This window comes from Hylobates moloch, unplaced genomic scaffold (assembly GCF_009828535.3).
Source record: "Hylobates moloch isolate HMO894 unplaced genomic scaffold, HMol_V3 SCAFFOLD_20, whole genome shotgun sequence".
In the NCBI taxonomy this organism is placed as follows: Eukaryota; Metazoa; Chordata; class Mammalia; order Primates; family Hylobatidae; genus Hylobates; species Hylobates moloch.
This window is the reverse complement of record NW_026652295.1, coordinates 1,057,685-1,081,632: the sequence shown is the minus strand read 5'-3', so window position 1 is coordinate 1,081,632 and position 23,948 is coordinate 1,057,685. Positions and strand designations below refer to the sequence as shown.

Genomic DNA, 23,948 nt, shown 5'->3' with positions numbered 1-23,948 from the left:
TCCCACAGATAGGCTGGGCTCATCCCCTCTTGGCACATACTACCAGCTAGTAAGGAAGAGAGCTCTGTCCACAGAGCATGCTAAGGGTGCCTGTGCAGTGTCCCATTTCATTCTCATACAAACAAATTGAGGTTGTTACTATCATTGTCCCACTTTATAGAGGAGATGGAGGCAGGGAGCCTCCACCCAGCTTACCTAAGCTCATGTAGTTAGTAAAACCTTTTACTAATAAGTAAACAAGCTTTTTACTAGCAAGCCTTTTAACACAGGACTGAATGTTCAAAATTAGGCTCACAACCCTGCGTTCCATGTCCTGCAGTTCATGGCGTTCCTTTCCCCATTACCTTCCCTCTCAATCCAAGCCTGTCTCTCTTTTGGGCTCCCAAATGCTCAAGATCCTCATCAGTGTTCCATACAGCTACCTTCAGGAAAAAAGCTCCCATCCATCTCTTCTGGGTTACTTGAGAAATTTGTCTACAGTGTGCAACTGTCATCCAAATGTGTCCTCTCTTGCCTGATAGAGTATCCTATGTAGTGCTTCTCCAACAAAGCTATAAGCTCTTTAGGGAAAACAAGCAGGTCTTCCTTTCCCATAGCAGGGCCTGTAGATAGACACTCAACACGTACTTGGTGATGGATTGATTCAGGTCCAAGTCCAGCACCATTTATTTACTTAGCATCTATAGCACCAGGCGTCAGACTGCAGATACAGAGATGAAAGACATTCCCTCTATCAAAGAACTTCAAGTTCCAGTGGAGCAAGCCGATTAGCCAAGTTACAATGCAGTGTGATTAGTATGACCAAGGAAGGCCCAGGTGAGGACAGTCCTCTGGGAAGGGCTCGGTGAGAAGCTCACTTTTAAACCAGCCCAGCCTTTTGTTTTTTTCTAGAGACATGGTCTTGCTCTGTTGTCCAGGCTGAAGTGCAGTGGCATGATCATAGCTCACTGCAGCCTTGAACTCCTGGGCTCGAGTGATCCTCTTGCCTCAGCTTCCCAAGTAGCTGGGACGATAGGTGTGCACCACCACACCCAGCTAATTTTTTTTTTTTTTTTTTTGTAGAGACGGGGTTTCACTATGTTGCCCAGGCTAGTCTCGAACTTCTGGGCTCAAGCGATCCTCCCACCTCGGCCTCCCAAAGCTCTAGGGTTATAGGCATGAGCCACTGTGCCCGGCCCAGCTAAGCCTTGAAGGATGAGAGGAAACCAGAGTTCACCAGGAGGAGGCTGGGGAGGGCTAGGGCCCGGCACACAGTGCACGTTCTGAAGCTCAATGCATATCCTAGGGTATTTCACCACATCTTCCTCGATGTGACTTTCAACTACATTTAAGACCAACTTCTGCTTTCTTTCTATTATATTCATGAAAGTGTGGGGCCTGTTACTCAAGGGCCAGCAGTGATGTGAGGAATGCACAGAACACAGGTGCCGGTGGCTGCCGGCAGATGGGGTGATTTTGGCTACTCTTTCGAAGTGCGGAGAGAAGGTTATGGAACCCATTGTGAGGCCAGGGATGCCACTCTCCATGGCCGAGCCCCACCAGGGTCACACAGCCTCTCCCACCTCTCCCCTTCCATGTGCAGATGTGGGTAGAGGTCATTGTCCCTCTTCTTATCACCCTTTCTATTCCTGGCGAGGAACTAGCGAGAGGAGCAAGAGAGCCTCATCCACTGTCCCACACCAAGGGTGACTCTGGGCTATGTCCGGCTTCTGTGGCACAGCAGAAAAGAGACTTACAGGTGATGCTTCTTCAACAAAACACTTTGTTGGAACGTTCTGATTTTCTCGGATTAGTTTTTGTCCTACCTAGGCCCTTAACTTTGCTGACAATTTGTTGTTAAAACTACACTTGGACAGAGAAAGCTTGAAGTAGCTATGGTGGAAGATTGACAGAACTCCCTTGTGAAAAAATTTCTATGAAGTTGACTCAACTAGAATATTCCAGCCCTCCCTTCGCTTTCTTGAAAAACACATATACGCTCCTCCATTCCACACCCAGACACACACACACACACAAACACACACACACAGAGTAGGAAAAAGGAAGGAGAGCCGCCCAAATTTATTGGAGTTAATTCAGTAAAATTAACTTTAATTCCACTCACCTAACTGAATTGATTAAGACAACATGGTTTTCTTCTTCTTGCAGGAAAAAGAGACATACAGGAAGCTGGGAAGAACTCTAGAGATCATAGCCGCGGCATTCCATCCCTGCATGTTCAAGATTCAGACTATGGGTCCACGTAGCTCATTGAATTCTAGGCCAGGGAATCAAAGTCTGGAATGACCCCACACAGGTCCCTGCTCAAGTCAGAGCCCCGCTGGAACATTCTGTCTCATGCCCACTTATGGAGATATTTCAAAGGTAATGCATCATTAAATAATAAGCCACTGGAAAATTCAGGTAAACATCTAAGAAGGTTTGTATGACCCATCCTTTACATGAATACATCTTTTCTCCTCAAGACAGATGTGCAAAAATGAATTGTACTCCATTAATGTGAAATTCACTTGTGCTCAATTCAGGCTTTTAAGATTTCTGGATTCAAGAATGAAGAAGCACAGATTGGGGCACATGGGTGTCAGTTTAAGTGACGGTTCAGACGGATGGGCAGGTGCTGCGTGGAGGGCTGAGCGGCTGCGGAGCAGAGGGGCAAGACTGGACTTGGAAGGAAGTGGGGCTGTCATGGTTGGTCAGTGACAGCACCTGCCAGGGCTCCGGAGGGCAGGGGATACTGGTGTTTCATACTCACCAACCCTGGGCAGAACAGCTGAGAGTGAAGGTATGTGTGTTGTGTGTTTACCTGTGTGCGTGTATGTGTGTGAGATGATGTGTGTGTGGGTGTGAGTGTATGTGTGAGTCTGTTATGTGTATTTGTGTGTGTTACGTGTCACTGTGTGTGTAATGTGTGTGAGTATGCGAGTTTGTGTGTGACAGAATATGTGAGTGTGTGCAAGTGTGAATGTGACTATGTCATATGTGTGTCTATGTATGTATGTGAATATGTGTGTGAATGTGTGTGTATGAGTGTATGTGAGAGTGTATGACTGAATGAGTGTGAATGTATGTGAGTGTATGTGTGTGGGAGTGAGTTGTGTGGGCATGTATGTGTGTGCGTATGTGAATTTATGTGTGTGTATGTGTGTGTGAATGTATGTGTGTGTGTTATGTGAATATGTGAGTGTGTCTATATATATGAGACTGTGGGAGTGTGTGAGTGTGAATGTGTGTGTTATGTGTGTATGTGTGTTAGGAGTGTAAGTATGTGAGTGTGAGTGAATGTGTGTGAATGTATGAGTATGTGTATGTGTGTGATGTGTGTCTGTGAGAGTTAGGAGTGTGTGTGAGTGTAAATGTGTGTGAGTGCGTGTGTGTATTATGTGTATGTGTGTGGGGCGTGTATGTGTGTGAGTGAATGTGTGAGAGTGTTGTGTGAGTGTGTGGGGTGTGTAAGCATGTGAGTGTGAATGTGTGAGTGCATGTGTGTGTGTTGTGTGAGTGTGTGGGTGGGGTGTGTAAGTATGTGAGTGAATGCCTGAGTGCATGTGTGTGAAAGTGTGTTGTGTGAGTGTGTGGGGTGTGTAAGCATGTGAGTGTGAATGTGTGAGTGCATGTGTGTGTGTTGTGTGAGTGTGTGGGGTGTGTAAGCATGTGAGTGTGAATGTGTGAGTGCATGTGTGTGTTGTGTGAGTGTGGGGTGTGTAAGCATGTGAGTGTGAATGTGTGAGTGCATGCGTGTGACAGAATGTAGGCGTGTGTGTTTACCATGCAGGTGACGCTGCCTGCCTCCTCTCAGCCTTCTGGGCCCTTTCTACCAGAATTCTCTTTTGGGAGGTTCAGCTCTCTCTTGTGTTACACAGCGTGTGAGGAGAAGGAACTTTGAATAATGCCAAAGGTAGGTACAGAAACGACATTAAGTCTGCCCCACACTTCGTGAGCAAAAAGCAGTTCCTGATTCTCTTACTGCGTGTGCCGAGTGCACGTGCCTCTCTTGCGAGCCCTCGTTGGCATCTTTTTGTGCAGAAATGCGGCAGGGCAGGGCCGGCCGGGGCGGAGCTCACAGAGGAAGCGAGGCGGCGGGGCTCCATGCCCCACCTGCAGGGGGTCAGTGCCTTTTTTCCTGTGCAAAGTCCGCATCCACTGAGAGACTTCAGCGTTTGCCCCTAAGGCCTAGATACGCCACAGTGATTATTTTTCCCTCTGAAATTTAAAAACAATCAATGTCCAGGGTGGACTTGGGGAAATCCTGTTTCATATTTCATCCTGAATGACTTCAAAACAAACCTGCTTTTATCTCTAAAACATTCCTTTCAGTTAACCACCTTGTGGGGCGCTTTATTGCTCGGTCTATTCACAATGGTAGTTTTTATAGAGACCCTTATTTTCAAAGAAATGCACACTCCCTGTTTACCTCATGGGCCAGACAGTGACTAAGGAGCAAATTACATAAAGATCATGACGCGGACTTAGCATGTGCTCTCGCCGTGTGACTCACAGGGCAACTTGTTTGTGTTGCATTTATGGGCAGAGGTGCTTTAAAAAACATTTGATAGAGCAAGAATTGTGAAAGAATGCCAGTCATCGAAAACTTCTGCCAAAAGAGGGATGCTTTGATGGCTAGAGACAGTGCCGTTGAAATCAAACGGTGTGTTGGGGTGCCACAGAGCTTTGCACAGCCCGACTGCCTCAACATGGTCCTTGACCCTCTGAGAGAGCAAATTCCAGGCTTAAACAGAAACCACCACTTTAGAAATAGACCAACTTCTCTCAAAGCACCAGCATTTATAATGGTTATCCTTGGTTGGGAGACCAGGATGGGGAAGAAACACCTTTTGTGATGCTGAGGAAGCAGTGAATAAAAGTGTTCCTGACTTCCATGGGGGATTTTTTAAAAATAGCTGGTGCTATTTTTTTGTCCTTTGAGACAGGGTCCTCTGGCTTTGTTGCCCAGGCTGGAGTGCAGTGGCTCACTGTAGCTTCAACTTCCTGAGCTTAGCTGATCCTCCTATCTCAGCCTCCTGAGTAGCTTGGACTACAGGCACATGCCACCATGCCCAGCTGATTTTCTGTAGAGACAGGGCCTTGCCATGTTGCCCAGGCTGGTCTCTAACCTCTGGGCTTAAGCAATCCTTCCGCCTTGACCTCCCAAAGTGCTGGGATTACAAGTGTGAGCCACTGTGCTGGCCCTACTGATGCTGTTCTTTTTAATTATGGTAATATATATATAATATAAAATTAACCATTTAATCATTTTAGGCACACAGTCCAGTGGGGTTAAGCACATTCACACTGTGGGGCATCGTCACCACCACCCATCTCTGGGCTTTTTCGTCTTGTGAAATGGCAACTCTACCCATTGAACAGTAACTCCTCCTCTCGTAACCCTGGCAGCCCCCACTGTACTTTCTGTCTCTATGGATTTGCCTACTTTAGTGCCTCCTGTAAGAGGAATTACACGGCGCTCATCTTTTTGTGACTGGCTTATTTCACTGAGCACTATGTCTTCAAGGTTTATCCAGTGGTAACTAACCCATGTCAGCGTTTCCTTCCTTTTAAAGGCTGAATCATATTCTGTTGTGTGGATGGACCACATTTTGTTTATATCTGTTAATGAACACGGGTTGCCCGGTGGGTAGATTTCGATTCCGTATCTTTTCTCAACAGTTGAATGAGCGTGTAGGGCCATGAGTGTCAGGTGTGCCTGGCAATTTGCAACCCCGCCAGCAGCTTTTTGCTGCCGAGCCTCCGTGGTGTTTGAGTAGCACGGCCTTTAGGAATCACACCTGCAGCTTATGTCGAGTCCATCCCACTCTTGGATGGATCTCTCCTACCTGCAAGACGATTGGCATCACAGGTGTTTGCTGGCAGTGCTCGTTCCCGTGTAAGGTCAGTGGCCTACAAGGAAAGGAAGCTCTTTCCACCTTGGCCTCAAGTGTTGCTCTGTTCTTTCAGCTGTGCTCAACAGCTAGGAAGAGTCCAGGCTGGGACTGCTGGGACCCGTACCCTTGCTCTTTCTTCCCCTTCGCCCCATGGAGTGCTTTCCCTCTGCAGAGATCGCATTTACAAGGCTTCTGTGCAAATGAAATGACTTGATTTGGAATTTCTTTGTGATTAGGAAGATATTTCAATGTTGTTTTAACTCTTGACCTCAGGCTAACGTGTAGGAGCCAGGATTCAGTTAATCCATTAATGCCTATAAGATAAAGTTCTAATTTACTTTTGAAATACATTGCAAATGTGCCTTGTACTAACCTTCCTAATTATTATTTTTTCCTTATAGACTAAGAGTGAAATTAGCATTTGCATTTTCTAAATGAACTGGAGGACAGAGAAAGGAAGTCAGTGACGTCCTTGGGTATGAGAAAAGTCAGCCCAGAGTTAGGGGGCTTATAAAATTGGAAATGGCCATAATGGAAAACCCACTGGGTTCCGCCTAACGCCCTCTCCCTCCCCGCAGACTTCCCCTAGCCAGAGAGCGGCTGGAAACACACCAGACCCTCCAGAACAGCATTTTTAAGGCAGCTTTCAGGTATTCAGAGAAAGACAGACTCTGCGATGCAAGTTTTGGAAATTTGGTTCCACAAAGTTAGTTCTTCTTTTTTCTTTCCTGGAGCAGGACTCCTCACAATTGCTCATTCAGCAATTTTCACTGGGTGTAGACTGTGTGCAGGCTTTGTATAAGAAACACCAGCATGTTCCCGCCTTCCTGGAGACTGAAGTCCGGTGTGGCTCATAAGATGCTAATTTCAAAGAGGGTGATAAAGTAGGCAAGGTCCCCAAAATGCTTAACAATGAAAGGAGACTCTCTTGGGAAAACATTTCCTTTCACACATGACTTGTGGAGTGCACTTTGTCTTTGCTCTTTGTTTTAGAGACAGGATCTCTGGCACCCAGGCTAGAGTGCAGTGTCACGATCATGGCTTACTGCAGCCTTGAACTCCTGGGCTCAAGTGATCCTCCCACCTCAGCCTCCAGACTAGCTGGGACTACAGGTACATGCCAACACACCAAGCTAACTTTAAAAAATGCTTTTGGTAGAGATAAGGTCTCATTATGTTGCCTGGGCTGGTCTCAAACTCCTGGGCTCAGCTGTCCCGTCGCCTCAGCCTTCCAAAGTGCTAGGACTACAGGTGTGAGATACCGCGCCTGCTGGTGCCCTTTGGATAACACTGTCGCGCAGTGAGGAAGACGTTAAGTAGAAGCTCGGTGCCATTGTGGTAATAACTAGCACGTGTCAAGCAGGCTGCATGTGCCATTTCTCACCATCATCCTGACGGGTGGAAATACTTTCATTTTACAGCTAAGGTGACTAGAATTCAGAGCACTTAAGTAGCTAGTCCTAGGCTGTTTTGTTTGGTAACAAGGAAAGCCATGATTGGCATCCAAGTCTGTTTGGGTCCAACACCATAGTTCTTCCATCTTCTTTCCCTAATTCTCTCCCTGGAAAGTCTATGTCTTGGGTTCAAGAAACCTCAATTCTCGTCCTGGCCTGTCTGCTAATTAGCCCAGCAACCTTGACCCCCTCAAATTCTCAGAGTTTGAATCTTTAAACAGAAAGAGTTAAAAGGTCTGTGCTTACGGTGTGTTGTTAGGACAGATTAAGTAAGGTATGCTCTGCCACTTTGAAACATACACAATATGTATAGTGCTATCTGCATTCCAAGCGTCAAATATTATTTGCTGAAGCAGTTCAAAGGGTTGGCTGTGTTCGATTCAGCTGGATCCAACATGTGGACGGTATGCGTAGCCTCCTTGAGGGCTGCTGTGCTGCTCGTGGCCTGGAACGCTGGAGTGGACAGTGTTCCTTCAAGATCCCCACCGAGGAGGCTCTCCTCCTCTCAGGCTGCACCTGACAATGACCTCAGGCTTCAGAACCACTCGTTAGAGGATTTTTTTAAAGAGTGGCAACACCCGAAAGCTCGTTTATCACTGTCTCTTCCTCCTGGCGACGATGCCACCTACACACTGAAGAATGATGGCAAAAATAACACACAACAAACCGTGGAAAAAATGTAAAAGGACCCCTCTGTGCTGAAGGCAGAGATTACTGACCTATTTGTAACAATTTTAGATGGCACTCTGATCAGGGAGATTGTGGTTTTGCAAACACAGAAGGCTCTTCCGTCACTGTTGTACGGGGAGCCCTTCTTTCCTCTGGAATCCAAACTGATAAGCGGCACGTTTGTTGGTCTATGGCAGGATTATGGGCCCCGTAGATTTTTTCCTTTGGTTTGATTGGAATGCTTTACTGGATTGGAATGAACAGACTGGAATTCTGTGGCTGTAGTGGAGTCCTTCAGCACCATAAGTTCATAAAGCTGACCCCAAGAGACCTGAGAGCCGGTGCTTCCTGTTAGCTTTGGTGGAGACTAGGGAGAGGTGGCAGCAGCCCCGCAGGGAGCCAAGAGGGGAAGAAAAGGTAGGCGAGCGCCAAGGCCTGTTTCAGGGAGTGGGCAAGGAGTCCCGAAGATGAGAAAGGGCTGGGGACTGTGCTCGGAGTAGAGTGGACAAGTTCCTCCTTGGGGACCACGTAAGGGCAGCAGCTCTGGAGTGCCCCCTGCCTTCTGCCTTGACCTCCCAAACTGCTGGGATTACAGGTGTGAGCCACTGGAGGATAGAGGCCTCTGTCCTCCATAAGTCCAGGAAGGAAAGGGCAGTCTAGCTCCCATAGATCACGCCCAGATGAGTCTTGGGGCATTAGAGCCCAGGGGCCTCATCAGGGACCATCCCCTGCTTTAAATTGGCTGTATGTGCTCTTCAGCCTTTCATGTGGCAGGGTTGACCAGCAGGGCACAGGCATATTCATCAATATTTGCTAGAGTGGCGGGGCCATTGTGACACACGCACAACACCAGGTTCACAGGCACAAATCATGTGAAAGCAAATTCATCTTTCTTCTGACGGGGCCGCTAGACTGGTAGGTCAAGGAAATGCTGGAGCCACAGTGGTTGCATCTGGCACAGTCTCTCGTGATGATATCCTTGTGTACAAAATAAAGGCATGTGGGCCAGAGGTGGTTGGGGTGGCTGTTCCCTGGCAGGTCCAGTGAATACACCCAACAAAGGCTGGTCTAAGCTATGACCAGCAGTGGTTTGCACAGACACTTCTGGTGCTGAGCTGCAAGCCTTAACTGTGTCCTGCTCAATGGTAAACCACACGTGTTGAAGCACAGTCAGGATCAAGAGCCAAAAGGGCCTCACAGTGCAGGTTAGAAGAAAAGGCTGAACAAGACAGAAAGCCATTTTATTTTCTAATTTTTATTTATTTTTTACTGGATATTTTTAAGGCATGCAACATGATGTTTTGATATACGTATGCACAGTGAAGTGAATGCCACAGTCCAGCCAGTTAACATATCTGCTATCTCATGTCATCACTGTCTTTTGTAATAAAAGTACCTAAAATCGACTCTCTTGCCAAATATCCTGTATATAATACAGTATTATTATCTATTAATATCTACAATACTATTATCATATTGTATTAGAATGGCATTTTAAAAGGTCAAATAAAAAGGCTCTTCACTTGAGCTCAAAGAATTAACTGCACTAGAACCCGAAGGGTGCCATGGCGCTTAGCAGCAGTGAGGATGAAGAATCCAGGGCTTAGGGCAGGAGGTGGTTTTCATATATTTGTTCCGTCCATCTTTGGCTACATTATGGTGGAATATTTCCTAGAATGCTGAGCTGCCCCTGTCTTCTCTGGGCTACGGTAACCACTTTTGGAGCACTGGCATTCAGTTTTAGGCATCATATTTAAGAAGACAAGGACAGAATAGGCCCAAAGCACAGGGATCAGATTGCAAAAGGCCCTGACACTGCCTCCAGAAGAATGACGGAGAACCTAGAGGGTTCACAGCTACCATCGACTCTGAGGACCAAGGGAAACAGGGCAAAGCTCATGTTGTAAGACTACAAGGCAGGAGTGGGTGGAAACTAAGACATTCTCCAGCATTCAGAGCTGTCCAAAGGCAGAATGGGCTGTCCTGGGAAGCAATGAGATGTCATCACTCAGAAGCTTGGAAGTAAACTGGGCCTGCACCTGCCGCATGTGGAAACAGTGCTTCAAGTATTTCAGGGCTGGTTTGTCTGGGCCATTCCTCCAAACCCTGGGATTCTATGAGTCCATAACGAGTCAGGAAACCGAGGATCTAATCTTAGCTTTGCCACAAACTATCTTAGTGACCTTAAGCAGAACATTTCAATCCTCTGCATCTCATTTTTATCCTCTGCTGAATTAGGAAGTTGGACAGGATTCCCTACATGTTTCATTAATTCATATATTCTGCTACCTTTATCACCATGTGCTGCAATCTCTGCCAAGTGCTGACAGTTTGCGATCTCCTCCTTCTTTCATATACATCAAGAAAGGGGTCTAGGAGGTAATGTCTTAACTGCCACTGTAAGATCTGCACCCAAGGTCCCGCCGTTTTTTTTTTTTGGACGTTGGCCTCTTTTTGTTTGAATTTCTCTTCTTCTGTATTTTGAGATCAATTGCAGCAGACTGGGAGGACAACCACATGAGGAGCACCCCCTTCTCCTTGGGGGAGACATCCCAAGACCCCCAGTGGATGCTTGAAACCATGGATAGCACTGAACCCTATATATTTTATGTTGTCTGTTTTTTCCTATACATACATACCTATGATAAAATTCAGTTGATAAATTAGGCACAATAAGAGGTTAACAACAATAACTAGTAATAAAATCAAATAATTATAACAATAAACTGTAATAGCTATTACATATTACTATGCATGTGATTGTGTCTCCCTCTCAAAATACAGGCATACCTCAGTTATATTGCTGGTTCAGTTTCAGACCACTGCAGCACAGTGAATATCACAGTAAAGTGAGTCATACAAACTTTTGGTTTCTCAGTGCATATAAAAGTCATGTTTACACTGTACTGTAGTCTATTAAGTGTGCAATAAATAGCAGTATGTCTAAAAATGTACTTAAGTTAATTAAAAATACAAAAATTAGCAGGGCGTGGTGGCGGGCGCCTGTAGTTACTCGGGAGGCTGAGGCAGGAGACTGGCGTGAATCCGGGAAGCAGAGCTTGCAGTGAGCCAAGTTCGCACCACTGCGCTCCCGCCTGGGCGACAGAGCGAGACTCCGTCTCAAAAAAAAGAGAAAAGAAAAGAAATAACCCACCAAATAGAGTGGAAGCTACAACCCTTCACATAAACCATCGTTAATGCCTTCACAGGGAAGAAAAACAACAGGAAAGAAGAATTAAACACTCAAACAAATTAGAATAACTTCTTAAAATATTCTTAGAATCATTTTTACTTATTTTCTCTGCTGACATAAGCCTACCATCGCTTTCTAGAACCACAGCCTGTCCACTACAGTAAAAATTACAGTAGCAGCCAGGTGCGGTGGCTCACACCTGTTGCTCACGCTTTATTGCTAAAAAATGCTGATTATCTAAGCCTTCAGTGAGTCACAATCTTTTCGCTGGTGGAGGGTGTTGTTTCGCTGTTGATGGCTGCTGACTGATCAGGGTGGTGACTGGGGTGGCTGTAGCAATTTCTTAAAATAAGACAACAAAGAAGTTTGCCTCATCGATCGACTCTTCCTTACATTAAAGATTCCTCTGTCGCACGCGATGCTGTTTGATAGCACTTTGTCCACAGTAAAACTTCTTTCAAAAGTGGAGTCAATTCTTTCAAACCCTGCCACTGCTTTCTTAACCAAATTGATGTAATATTCTAAATCCTTTGTTGTCATTTCAACAATGTTCACAGCATCTTCACCAAGAGTAGATTGTGCTTCAGGAAACCATGTTCTTTGCTCATCTATAGAAGCAACTCCTCATCCATTCACATTTGTTCATGAGATTGTGGCAATTCAGTCACATCTTCAGGCTCCACTTCAAATTCGAGTTCTCTTGCTATTTCCATCACATCTGCAGTTCCTTCCCCCACTGGAGTCTTGAACCGCTCAAAGTCATCCATAAAGGTTGGAATCAACTTCTTCCAAACTCATGTTAATGTTGATATTTGGACCTCCTCCCATGAATCATGAATATTCTAAATGGCATTTAGAATAGTGAATCCTTTCCAGAAGGTTCTTAATTTACTTTTCCCACGTCCATGAAAGGAATCACTATCTTTGGTAGCTATAGCCTTATGAAATGTATTTCTTAAATAATAAAGCTTAAAAGTAGAAGTTACTACTTGATCAATGGGCTGCAGAATGGATGTTGTGTTAGCAGGCATGAAAACAATGTATTAATCTCCTTGTACGTCTACATCAGAGCTCTTGAATGAATAGGTGCCTTGTGAATAAGCCATAATATTTTGAAAGAAATCTTCTTTTTCTGAGCAGTCGTTCTCAACCATGAGCTTAAAATACTTACAATACCATATTATAAACAAATGTACTGTCATTCAGGCTTTATTTTTCCATCGATAGAACACAGGCAGAACAGATACAGCACAATTCTTAAGGGTCCTAGGATTTTCAAAATGGTAAACTAGCATTGGCTTCAACTTCAAGTCTCCAGCTGCATTAGCTGCTAGCAAGAGAGTCAGCCTGCCCTTTGAAGCTTTGAAGCCAAGCATTGACTTCCTCTATTCTAGCTAGGAAAGTCCTAGATGGCATTGTCTTCCAACAGGAGGCTGTTTCATCTATACTGAAAACGTATTGTTTAGTGTAGCCTCCTTTATCAGTGCTCTTAGCTAGACCTTCTGAACAATTTGCTGCAGCTTCTCCATCAGCACTTGCTGCTTCAGCTTCCACTTTTATGTTATGGAGATGGCTTCTTTCCTTAAACCTCATGAAACAACCTCTGCTAGCTTCTAACTTTTTTTCTGCAGTTTCCTCACCTCTTTCGGCCTGCATAGGATTGCAGACAGTTAGGGCCTTGCCCTGGATTAGGCTTTGTCTTAAGGGAATGTTATTAATGGTTTGATCTTCTATCCAGACCGTTCCGAATTCCTCCTTATCGGCAATAAGGCTGTTTCACTTTCTTGTCATTCGTGTGTTCACTGAGTAGCATTTAATTTTTTTTAAGAGTTTCTCTGTGAATTCACAGTTTGGCTAACTGTCTGGTGCAAGGGATCAAGCTTTTGGCCTATCTTGGCTTTTGACATGCCTTCCTCACTAACCTTAATCATTTATAGCTTTTGGTTTAAAGTGAGAAACATGGGACTCTTCCTTTCACTTGAATACTTAGAGGTCATTGAAGGGTTACAAATTATCCTAATTTCAAAATTGTTGTGTTTCAGGGAACAGGGTGGCCTGACAGATGGGAAAGAAATGGAGAAGGAGATGGTTGGTGGAGCAATCAGAATGCACACATCCCTGTCTTCTATAGCTGTGGTTTGTGGTGCCCCAGAACAATTACAATAGTAATATCAAAAATCACTTGATTGCAGATCACCATATCAGATATAATGAAAAAGCTTGAAATATTGCAGGAGTTACCGAACTGTGACACGGAGACATGAAGTGAGCACATCCTGCTGGAAACATGGTGCAGAGAGGCTTGCCCGACTCAGGGTTCCCACAAACCTTCAATTTGTAAAAAACACAATAGCCGCAAAGTGTGATAATGTGAAGCACAAGGAAACAGTGTGCCTTTGCTGTGATATTTTCAGAGAGTGATGACCTCAGGTGGCTGAAACCTCAGAAGGTGAAACCGTGGATGAGGGGCTACTTTTTTTTTTTTTTTTTGAGATGGAGTCTTGCTCTGTTTCCCAGGCTGGAGTGCAGTGGTTCCATCTGAGCTCACTGCACCCTCCTCTGCCTCTGGGGTTCAAATGATTCTCCTGCCTCAGCCTCTGAAGTAGGTGGGATTATAGGTGCACGCCACCATGCACGGCCAATTTTTGTAATTTTTGGTAGAGACAGGGTTTCACCATGTTTGCCAGGATGGCCTGAGACTCCTGAGCTCAAATGATCTGCCCGCCTTGGCCTCCCAAAGTGCTGGGATTACAGGTGTGAGCCACCACACCTGGCTGCTACTGTAATTTTTACTGTAGTGGACAGGCCGTGGTTCTAGAAAGCGATGGTAGGCTTATGTCAGCAGAGAAAATAAGTAAAAATGTTTCTAAGAATATTTTAAGAAGTTATTCTAATTTGTTTGAGTGTTTAATTCTTCTTTCCTGTTGTTTTTCTTCTCTGTGAAGGCATTAACGATGGTTTATGTGAAGGGTTGTCACTTCTACTCTATTTAGTGGGTTATTTCTTTCTTTTTTTTTTTTTTTTTTTTTTTGAGACGGAGTCTCGCTCTGTCACCCAGGCTGGAGTGCAGGTGCGAACTCGGCTCACTGCAAGCTCTGCTTCCCGGGTTCACACCAGTCTCCTGTCTCAGCCTCCCGAGTAGCTGGGACTATAGGCACCCGCCACCATGCCCGACTAATTTTTGTATTTTTAGTAGAGACGGGGTTTCACCGTGTTAGCCAGGATGGTCTCGATCTCCTGACCTCATGATCCACCCGCCTCGGCCTCCCAACGTGCTGGGACTACAGGCGTGAGCCACCGCGCTGGGCCTTGGTGGGTTATTTCAATGCTCACATCTGAATTCCACCCATTCCCTTATGCTGATTGCTCTCTTGCAAAGGAAGCTGGCGGCCACTAGTGCTGGCCAGCCTGTCCCTTGGGGCCATTTCCTTTTGGTGGGAAGTGCTAAATTGAGTCCTGTATCTCGGTAAAAGTAATCAGGGCCAACGTCCAAGTGATTTAAAGTCCAGTGGAGATCAAAGAAGAAGCACAATTTGGAATGAGGCCCAGCGCATTGGGATGGGCAGGGGGAGGCAGTCTGAATGTGTGTGTCCATGTGTCTGTGCATGTGCACATGTGTGTATGCATGTGTGTGTGTCTTGGGGGTGGCACTCCTGTGGTAGCTTTTATGTGTTCCCAGAGTACTGCTTGGGTGAGCTGCCTTCTTTTAGAGAGTCTGGGCCAGGTCCGCCCTCAAGTGGGTGTCGGTTCATCTGGTGACGGCATTGTGTGGATGAGGCTGAAGATACACACATCCGCCCTGCAGAGCCCCTGCCATCAATTCGCTGCAAAATTCAGCTTCTCTCTAAGAATGCCAGGTCCATGAGAATTGGGAATGAAATAAGCAATTGCGAAAGGCACTTTATATGCAATGCCCCAGGCAAGCCAAACACTCAGAACCAACTGTACAAGGTTGTCCTCTTTGATCAAACACAAAACGTTACAAAAGCTGATGAAACTGGTAACAGAATTGAAAGTTTTCTTGATTTGTAAGAAGTCACATTCATTTTTTTTTGGTTGCTGACCTCAGCACCAGAGATATCATGAAGAATACTTTAAACAAGACCCTTTTGGGTAAGGAAAGAGATGCATATCCAGCCATATACATTTCCATTCTTTCCCTGATAACCTGGCATCCTCCTGGTCCGGAGTGTTCTATAAAAGCCACCTTTCGAAGACTGTCATCCCGACAGAAGAGCCATCTGAGATAACACCAGTTTCCAACAGCTCCCGGGATGCTGCTGAGAGGGTGCTCAAAGAAAGCAGGTGGCTTCCATCAGCATGGAGCCCCGAAGCAGAGGGGTTCACATATGGTGTCTCAACTGTTAGTGCTTTTTGTACTCCATGATTTATGCTTAGAAATGGGAAAAAAAAAAAAAAAAAAAAACTTCCTCCTCCCAAGGCATATGTGATTGGCAGCTCCTCTTAGGACCTCTTAAGACCGGACTTCATGGGAAGACGCAGCGCATCTGACAAGCAGAGGATGTAACTGTGTTTCTTCACTGCTTCCAGCAGCTCATGACGATGTCATAGCTAAGTTATTTGGGGAGCTCTTCGATTTGTCAAGTGCATCAGCTTCTGGTTCAGGCTTTGCTTGGCAAGGATTTTTTGGATGCTTTTAAAGAGAATGTTGCCCATTGGCTATGATCCCCAGCAAAATAAGAAAACATAATGATGACATATCAGCATGGGCATTCCCAAATGCACTCGACAGCTGGCCATCAGATTACCTGCAGCAGCAAAATGTACAAATGAATACCTGAACAACTGATCAGAGCAGAGTGGGCTGTCTCGCAAACATTGATTTACAAAGAGAAACAGCACAATACATTTAGAAGTTTGTATGGGGAGTTTTGTTATAATTGATTGTTGCACATAATTTGACCAATTTCGTGTGCAGAATGGTTGTGGGGCTGCATAAATGAGTCGGCGGATGCCACGTCTGCCCACTAGGATTGGACTCCTGCCCCCAAACCATCTTTACTGATCTACTTGCCTTGCTGGGTTGTTGTGAAGATTAAACGAGATCCTGTGTGTTAATGTGCTTTGTAAACTGCAGTGCATGGTGCCAACATCAGTTACTATTATTATCCTCAGACAGGAAAACTGACCCTGGAGAAAAGGTGAGCCAGAGCTTCCGGAAAGGTCACTTCTTTGCCTGGATGTAGCCCACAGTTTACAGGAAGATATTTACCTGCCACGGATCTCCCTAGAGACAAAATAGCCTGTCCTTTGGGATGTAATCGATGAGAGTTTCTTACTGGAAAGAGCAAGGGAGTGGAAAGATGCAGTAGAGAAAGGCTGCCGTGAAGGGAGACCCACACATAGTTTTAGAAGGTGAAGTTGAGGGGTGGGGAGCAGGGGAGATGCAGCTCCAGGAAAGCAGGAAGAAGCTCTGACCACAGACAGGCTTTTTGGGTAGGAAGACCCCATGCTGGAGAAGTGAACTGCTCAGGCTCTTATAAGCTTAGCTCACACACTGAACACACATTTATTGAGCATCAGTTCTGCGGCCTCCCTCGTTCTGGTATCATGGTGGAAAGTCATCCTACAGACAATCACACTGCCTTCACTCTGACTTTGACTCAGCAGCCCAGCCACTGAGTAGCAATTCCATTTCCATTCTAGGCCCTGTCACCGTGAGGGTGGTTCTGGGGCAAAAGTCCCTCCAGATTTCAAGAGAGTAGCAGATGAGTCCACTGATGAATGAATAGTGATAACCCAGTTGGCAGCAGCTCTCCTGGATCCTTCCAAATGTCCTCGTGTAGCTCATCTTCAAATGCCCACCAAGACAATTATTTGATAAGCGGATCGTCTGCTAGGGCTGCCATAACCAAGTCCCAGAGACTGGGGGCTTAGACCACAGACATGTATTTTCTCACGGTCCTAGAGGCCGGAAGTCCAAGATCCAGGTGCCACAGGGTTGCTTTCTCCTGAGGCCTCTCTCTTTGGCCTGCAGATGCTGCCTTCTCCCTGTGGCCTCACAGGGACTTCCCTCTGTGTGTATCTGTGTCTTCACCTCCTCTTCTTATAGGGACACCTGTCATATTGGATTAGGGCCCACCCTTATGAACTCATTTAACCTTAATTACTTCTTTAAAGACCCCGTCTCTAAATACAACCACATTCTGAGGCACCGTGTGCTACAGCTTCAAAAGAGGATTTTTGGGGGAAGATAATCCAGCCTGGAACACTGTGTAAAAATTCCAGCTATTAATCTGTTGTCTATGTCAAACTGCTTATTTGACAGGACTTCAGCCCCCCTGCCCCACCCGACCCCCACTGCCTTGATTCCCTGGTTTCCCTGTGCCGATCTGGCTGCTTGTTAGCGCCCTGGGGCCGCACAGAGGTAGACAGCATGGTGGGAGGAGGCGAACTGGACAGAGGGTTGACCCTGACAGGTGGAGAAATGTCAAACAGATTAGGTCGCGGATGAGAGGAGGACAGAGCCACTCTTTAGGCCAGCAGAGATCCCTTCCAGTGTGTGCAAATGGATTGCACCTCCCATAGCAGGAAACGACACTGTGGTTGCATCATGGCAAGTGCCACCCTCAGCCTCAGATGGGAGTTCCTTCTGTGCGTGATATTTTTGTTAATAGCCTGAAACGTTTCTTGAAACGGCTGTCAGAATTCTAAGATGGTCAGGACAGGATCTCAAGGGCCAGGAAAAGGGCTACAAGGCTCCCAAACCTGGAGCCTTAAATGGACTTGGGCTTGCCAAAGCCGGACAAGAGAAAGTTTGCTGAGATGACCCACAGCGTGGCTGAAGGAATGAGTGAACAGTGTCTATTTTTGTGTCTCCATCAGATATATTCCCAAGCATTCAACGTTGAAATAAAAGGCAAACAAAAAGTAACTGACATTGATAAACATGTAAATGACAGTATATTCAAGTGTCTGCAAGTGGCTGTGGAGGCCAGCTAGTAGAATTGCCTCTTTTACAGATTGGAAAATACAAGTCCAGGTAGTTCAAGGCCAAAGCTGCACTTGGAGTTGGTGGGCGACATGGAACTGGAACTGGAGTCTCTTGGAGTCCAACACAATTTCTAAAACCCATGTGGGGCTGGACGCGGTGGCTCATGCCTGTAATCCCAGCACTTAGGGAGGCCAAGGTGGGTGGATCACGAGGTCAGGAGATTGAGACTATCCCGGCTAACATGGTGAAATCCCGCCTCTACTAAAACAAAACAAAAAATTAGCCAGGCGTGGTGGCAGGCACCTGTAGTCCCAGCTACTCAGGAGGCTGAGGCAGGAGAATCACTTGAACTCGGGAGGTGGAGGTTGCAGTGAGCCGAGATAGCGCCACTACACTGCAGCCTGGCGACAGAACAAGACTCTGTCTCAAAAACAAACAAACAACAACAACAACAAAAAACACATGGGTCATGACTTTTGTCATTGGGGGAAGTTTTATTCTTCATAGCAAACTATCTCTAGGAAGTTGGGTTTTCTAATTCTCCTTGGGTCTAAACTGTGTACTAGTCACTTAAAAATTAGGCACTTTAATTATATAAAAAAGCATATGACTTGTAAACAAATTTTAAAATGAACTTAAAAATTAGACAGCATCAGAAATTAATTCCTTTAATTCATCAGCCACTAGGTTAATTTTAGCAGAAAGATGCTTTAGTATACTCCAAATATCATACTAATTTGAGAATATTTCCATTATTTCTACTGTGTGTTTCTTTTTATCCTTCTTTTATTTTTTATCTCCTCACAGAAATACAGAGCAGAGCACCTTCTTTCTGTAGGCCTGTTGGTGAGCATTCTAGAGAATGTGCATTAAAAAGTGCAGGACTGCCGGGCATGGTGGCTCATGCCTGTAATCCCAGCACTTTGGGAGGCCAAGGCAGGTGGATCATCTGAGGTCAGGAGTTGGAGGCCAACCTGACCAAAACCCTGTCTCTACTAAAAATACAAAAATGAGTCTGACGTGATGGGAGGCTGAGGCAGGAGAATCACTTGAACCCAGGAGGTGGAAGTTGCAGTGAGCCAAAATCATGCCACTGCACTTTAGCCTGGGCAACAAAAGTGAAACTCCATCTTAAAAGAAAAAAAAAAAAAGTACAGGACCAACTTTACAATTAAGTTTTGAAGTAATATTCCTTTCTTCTTCATTTCTATTTTCTACTGACCTACCTGACAACTTTGTCTGAAACTACCTAATTCCACTAACATCTTTTTTTATTTAAAGTTCTTGTGTTGAGTTTTCCCTTAGCACATTTTCTTTTGTAAACAAGAAAAGATACAATAAAATACAAAAAATAAAATAATTACCTTAATCTTAACTGCTCTAACATAACTTTGCAATTATCTTAAAGAAAAAACATGACTTCTTCAATATCTAACTTTCTCTTGACAATCAGTGAAAAGAAAATTTACACATCCCAAAATAAAATTACATAAACAGATTACTGAAGAAGCCAGAATTTCCAGTTTATGCACAAAATTTTCCACAGGTATTAGGCTCTACCCTTGTACACTAAGTAAACAGCAAATGATAAGGAATAGAAACAGTTCCTGTTTCCTTGTTGAGCAACCAAGCAACACAGAAGAAATCATTTTTGTTTAGAAAGAAAATAAAAGAAAGCAACGTTTCACAGACAGGCAGAGATGTTACCACCAAACTAAAGGCCTCTCTAAATTCTAACTTTATTCCACGTTTTGGCTCCAGGTGCAACTGGGCAAGTCTTCTGGGGTGGGGCTTCTCTGAGCCTCTGTTTGACAGGCCGCCCCATTGTCAAGGGTAGAGAACCTGGAACCATCGAAATCATTCAGCAAACCGCAAGGTTCTGGAGGCCACACCCAAAGCAACAGGGCAGGAGGCTCACCAGCATAACAGGAGGTCTGAAGCCCGAGCAGTGTAATAACATAATGCACAGTGTAATTAAGCAATTACTATGAACTCAAACGAAGGGCGTTTTGTTATTGTTTTGCCGTTCCTCACCGAGTGTCAGCTGTAAGCCTGGCCACAGCTGTACTAAAGCCAAACTCTACATAAACATCTACCTCTCACCCTTACCTCCCGTTCCTTGTAGACAGCCAGGGGCCTGGCAAACATTCTCAGTCAGTTTGGGTCATAAGGTAGAGCACTGCTTTTCCAACGACATTGGGAGGTGGTGTCCAGCCTTGGTTGTTGTAGGAGATACAAGGTCCACACCTCTCATGGTGTGAGGAAGGCTTCTCCTTGACTGAGGAAATAGACACTTGTGTCTGAAAGCCAGAGCTACTGTGATCTCTTCCAGTTCTCACAGTATCTTCCATTTCATGTCAAGTCTCAAGCAAGGGTCCCAGGCCCATGAGTGCTGGCTGCCACCTCCTCTTCCATTGCCTGTGACTCTACTCCGTGCACAGAGGCCGAGCAGCCTGGAGCACGGTGGGCTGAGCACAGGCTGCAGGGTGGGTGCTTGGATTTACACCCGGCTGCGACAGCCAGGAAGCCAAGAGACGGAGGACCCACACTCCATCCTGCCCCATGGTTCCCCAGCCATATGATCTCAGGCTCTTCTACAATGTAGAAATCTATTAAGCCCTGCTCAGCTCACAGCGATTTTGTGGGAGTCAAGAGTAAACATCTGAAAGCACTTAGAAAATCGCATAGTGCTGCATAATATAAGGAAACTTGTCAGTGTGTCTAAATCCTACTTTCCTCCTGGTCATTTTGCCCTGCTGAGGTGAGGTTTCCTGTCTTACAGAGCTCTCTCTGCACCACTGTCTCACAGGTCAACACCTCAATGTTCCCTAGTTGGTGTGTGGGAGTTAGTTTCTTTTCTATTACCACATTATTTATTTGCAAAGGAAATCAGACTTTTTACTGCCTCTATAAACTTTACTGGGCTAGCATACTTAGAAGTATTTTTTTTATGGTTGTTTAAACATTTTATTTGTGAAGTTGGATTTGTGGTAAGTTTTGTAGGTTGCCTCAAATATTCATAATTTAACCTGAATTAAAACTTAGCATACACAGGTTGAGTATCTCTTATCTGAAGTGCTGGGGACCAGAAGTGTTTCAGATTCTTGATATTTTTGGATTTGGGAATATTTATTTACATATACATATAGAGATATCTTAGGGGTGGGACCGAAGTCTGAGCATGCAATTCGTTTGTTTCGTATACACCTTATACGCATAGCCTGAAGGTAATTTTATAAAGTATTTTAAATAATTTTGTGCATGAACCAAAGCTTTGACTGCATTTTGACTGCGACCTATCCCATGAAGTCGACTGTGGAATTTTCCACTTGTGGCATCACATCGGGTCTCAAAAAGTTTCAGATTTTGGAGCATTTTGAATTTTGGATTTTCTGATTAAGGATGCTTGTATGTGTCTTCTAATAATGTTTGGCCTTTAAAGGAAAAGAACTTTCCATTCAGATCCAGTAAGTTCTGTGTGTTCTCGTGTATCTCCTTTCCGTAAGCTGTTAGTTCAAATGTCCCTAATCCTCCAGTGCCCCAGGCATGCGGGTTCTCCATCTTTGGTGAGCTTGCTTGCTGGACCTTCCCCGGCGTCCCAGTGGCACAGACACCCAGCACTGGAGCCCGCCTGGGTGTCATGTTTACAACCACTGGAAGATGTGATGAGGGCAGGAAAAGAAGAAAACACACACTGTTTAGGAGTTTGAAGCTAAAAGTGTTGTTAGGAATGCATAGGCTGGGAAGAAATTTTTCCCAAGGCATTATTATAAAAATTTTAAACATATAGCAAAGCTGAACCAATTTCATGGTGAAAACACACAGAGTCTACCAAGTCAGGCAAGCTTACTAGAATTAACTTACAATACATCTGTCTATGCATTCCTGTATCCATCTATCAATCATCTTGTTTTTTAGAAGTGCATTTAAAGAGTGTACTCTTTTCCATAAATACTTTAGCCTGAAGACAGTTTGATATTGACAATTTTTCTCTTTTGACATAAAATTTGTGTAAAATGAAATGCAAACCTTAAAAGTACCATTCTGTGGACTTTGGCAGAAGTACTGTAGGTACTTGTGTAAGGTAAACCCCTGCTAAGATTTATAGCATTGCTGTTACCCTAAATGTCTCATCATGTCTCTTAAGCTCTGCCTCCACCATCCTCAGGTTAATTTTCCTTTTTGTAGAATTTCATATAGAGAACCATACAGTCTGTGCTCTTTTATGTGAACCTTCTTTCATTTGGCAAAATGCTTTTAACATTCATGTGGGTTACGTGAATGTGTAGTTCATTTCTTTACATTGCTAATTGATGTTCTGCCAGATGACCAAATCATAATTATTTTATCCTTTCTCATACAGATGGTCTCCTGGGCTGTTTTCGCTTTTCAGCTATTATAAATAAAGCCATTGTAAACATTCTTGAACAGATCTTTTTGTGGAAAAAAGATCTGTTTTTTCTTGGACAAATACCTAATAGAATTGCTGAGTCATTGGATAGGTGTATAGTTTTTACAAAAACTATAAGATCTTTTTCCAAAATGATCATACCATTTCATACTCCCACCAACAATGTATGACAGATCTAGTTGCTTCAAATCCACACTAATATTTAATGTTGTCAGCCTTTCTTAACTTTAGTTCTTCTAGTAGGTGCATGGTGGTATCTCATTGTAGTTTTAATTTGCATTTCCCGATGACCAGGGTTGTTGAACATTTTTTCATGTGTATTTCTTCTTTTGTAAAGTGTTAAAATATCTTGCTTGCTTTTATTTTTTGCTTTTATTGAGTTTTGAGTTCTTTATACAATCTGAACACAAGTTCTTTATCAGATACGTGTTTTGCAGATATTTTCTCCAAGTCAGTGCCTTGCCTACTTATTTTCTTAATATTATCTTTTGAGGAACAGAATTTCAAAAGTTTGATGAAGTCTAGTTTTTTAAAAAACTTATGATTGTTTTATTGTTTTCCACATCTCATCAGATAAGTCTTTATTTCCCAAAGTCACAAAGATACTTCTATGCTCTCCTTTCAAAGCTTCATGAGATGAATATCCCTAAAATGTTCATACTGGCCAAAGCAATTTCCAGATTCAATGCTATTTCTTTCAAACTACTAATGACATTTTTCACAGGACTAGAAAAAAATATTTTAAAATTCATATGGATCCAAAAAAGAGTCTGGATAGCCAAGGCAATCCTAAGCAAAAAGTACAAAGCTGGATGCATCACACTACCCAACTTCAGACTACTACAGGGCTATAGTAACCAGAACAACATGGTATTGGTACAAAAACAGACACATAGACCAATGGAACAGATTAGAGAGCCCAGAAATAAAGCTGCACACCTACAACCATCTGATTGTCAACAAAACTGACAAAAACAAGCAACGGGAAAGGACTCACTATTCAATAAATGGTGCAGGGATAACTGGCTAGTCATATGGGGAAGATTAAAACTGGACCCCTTCCTTATACTATATACAAAAATTAACTCAAGATGGATTAAATATTTAAATGTAAAACCCAAAACTATAAAAACTCTGGAAGATAACCTAGAAAATGCCATCTGGACATAGGAAGGGGCAAAGATTTCATGAGGAAGATGCCAAAAGCAATTAAAACAAAAACAGAAGCTGAAAAATGGGATCAAATTAAACTAAAAAGCTTCTGCACAGCAAAAGTAACTATCAACAGAGTAAACAGCTGACCTATACAATGGGAGAAAATATTTGCAAATTATGCATCTGACAAAGGTCTAATATCCAGCATCTATAAGAAACATAAACAAATTCA

General features: G+C 44.2%; 1 long non-coding RNA gene across 1 annotated transcript in view; it reads left to right on the top strand.

The window, feature by feature from the left end:
- Nucleotides 1-2,088: 2,088 nt before the first annotated feature.
- LOC116459922 (uncharacterized) overlaps nucleotides 2,089-23,948 on the top strand; it is a 175,473-nt gene continuing 153,613 nt past the window's right edge. Inside the window, exon 1 of the long non-coding RNA XR_009211368.1 lies at nucleotides 2,089-2,364. This is a non-coding gene — a long non-coding RNA (uncharacterized LOC116459922). The remainder of the gene's footprint in view (nucleotides 2,365-23,948) is intronic.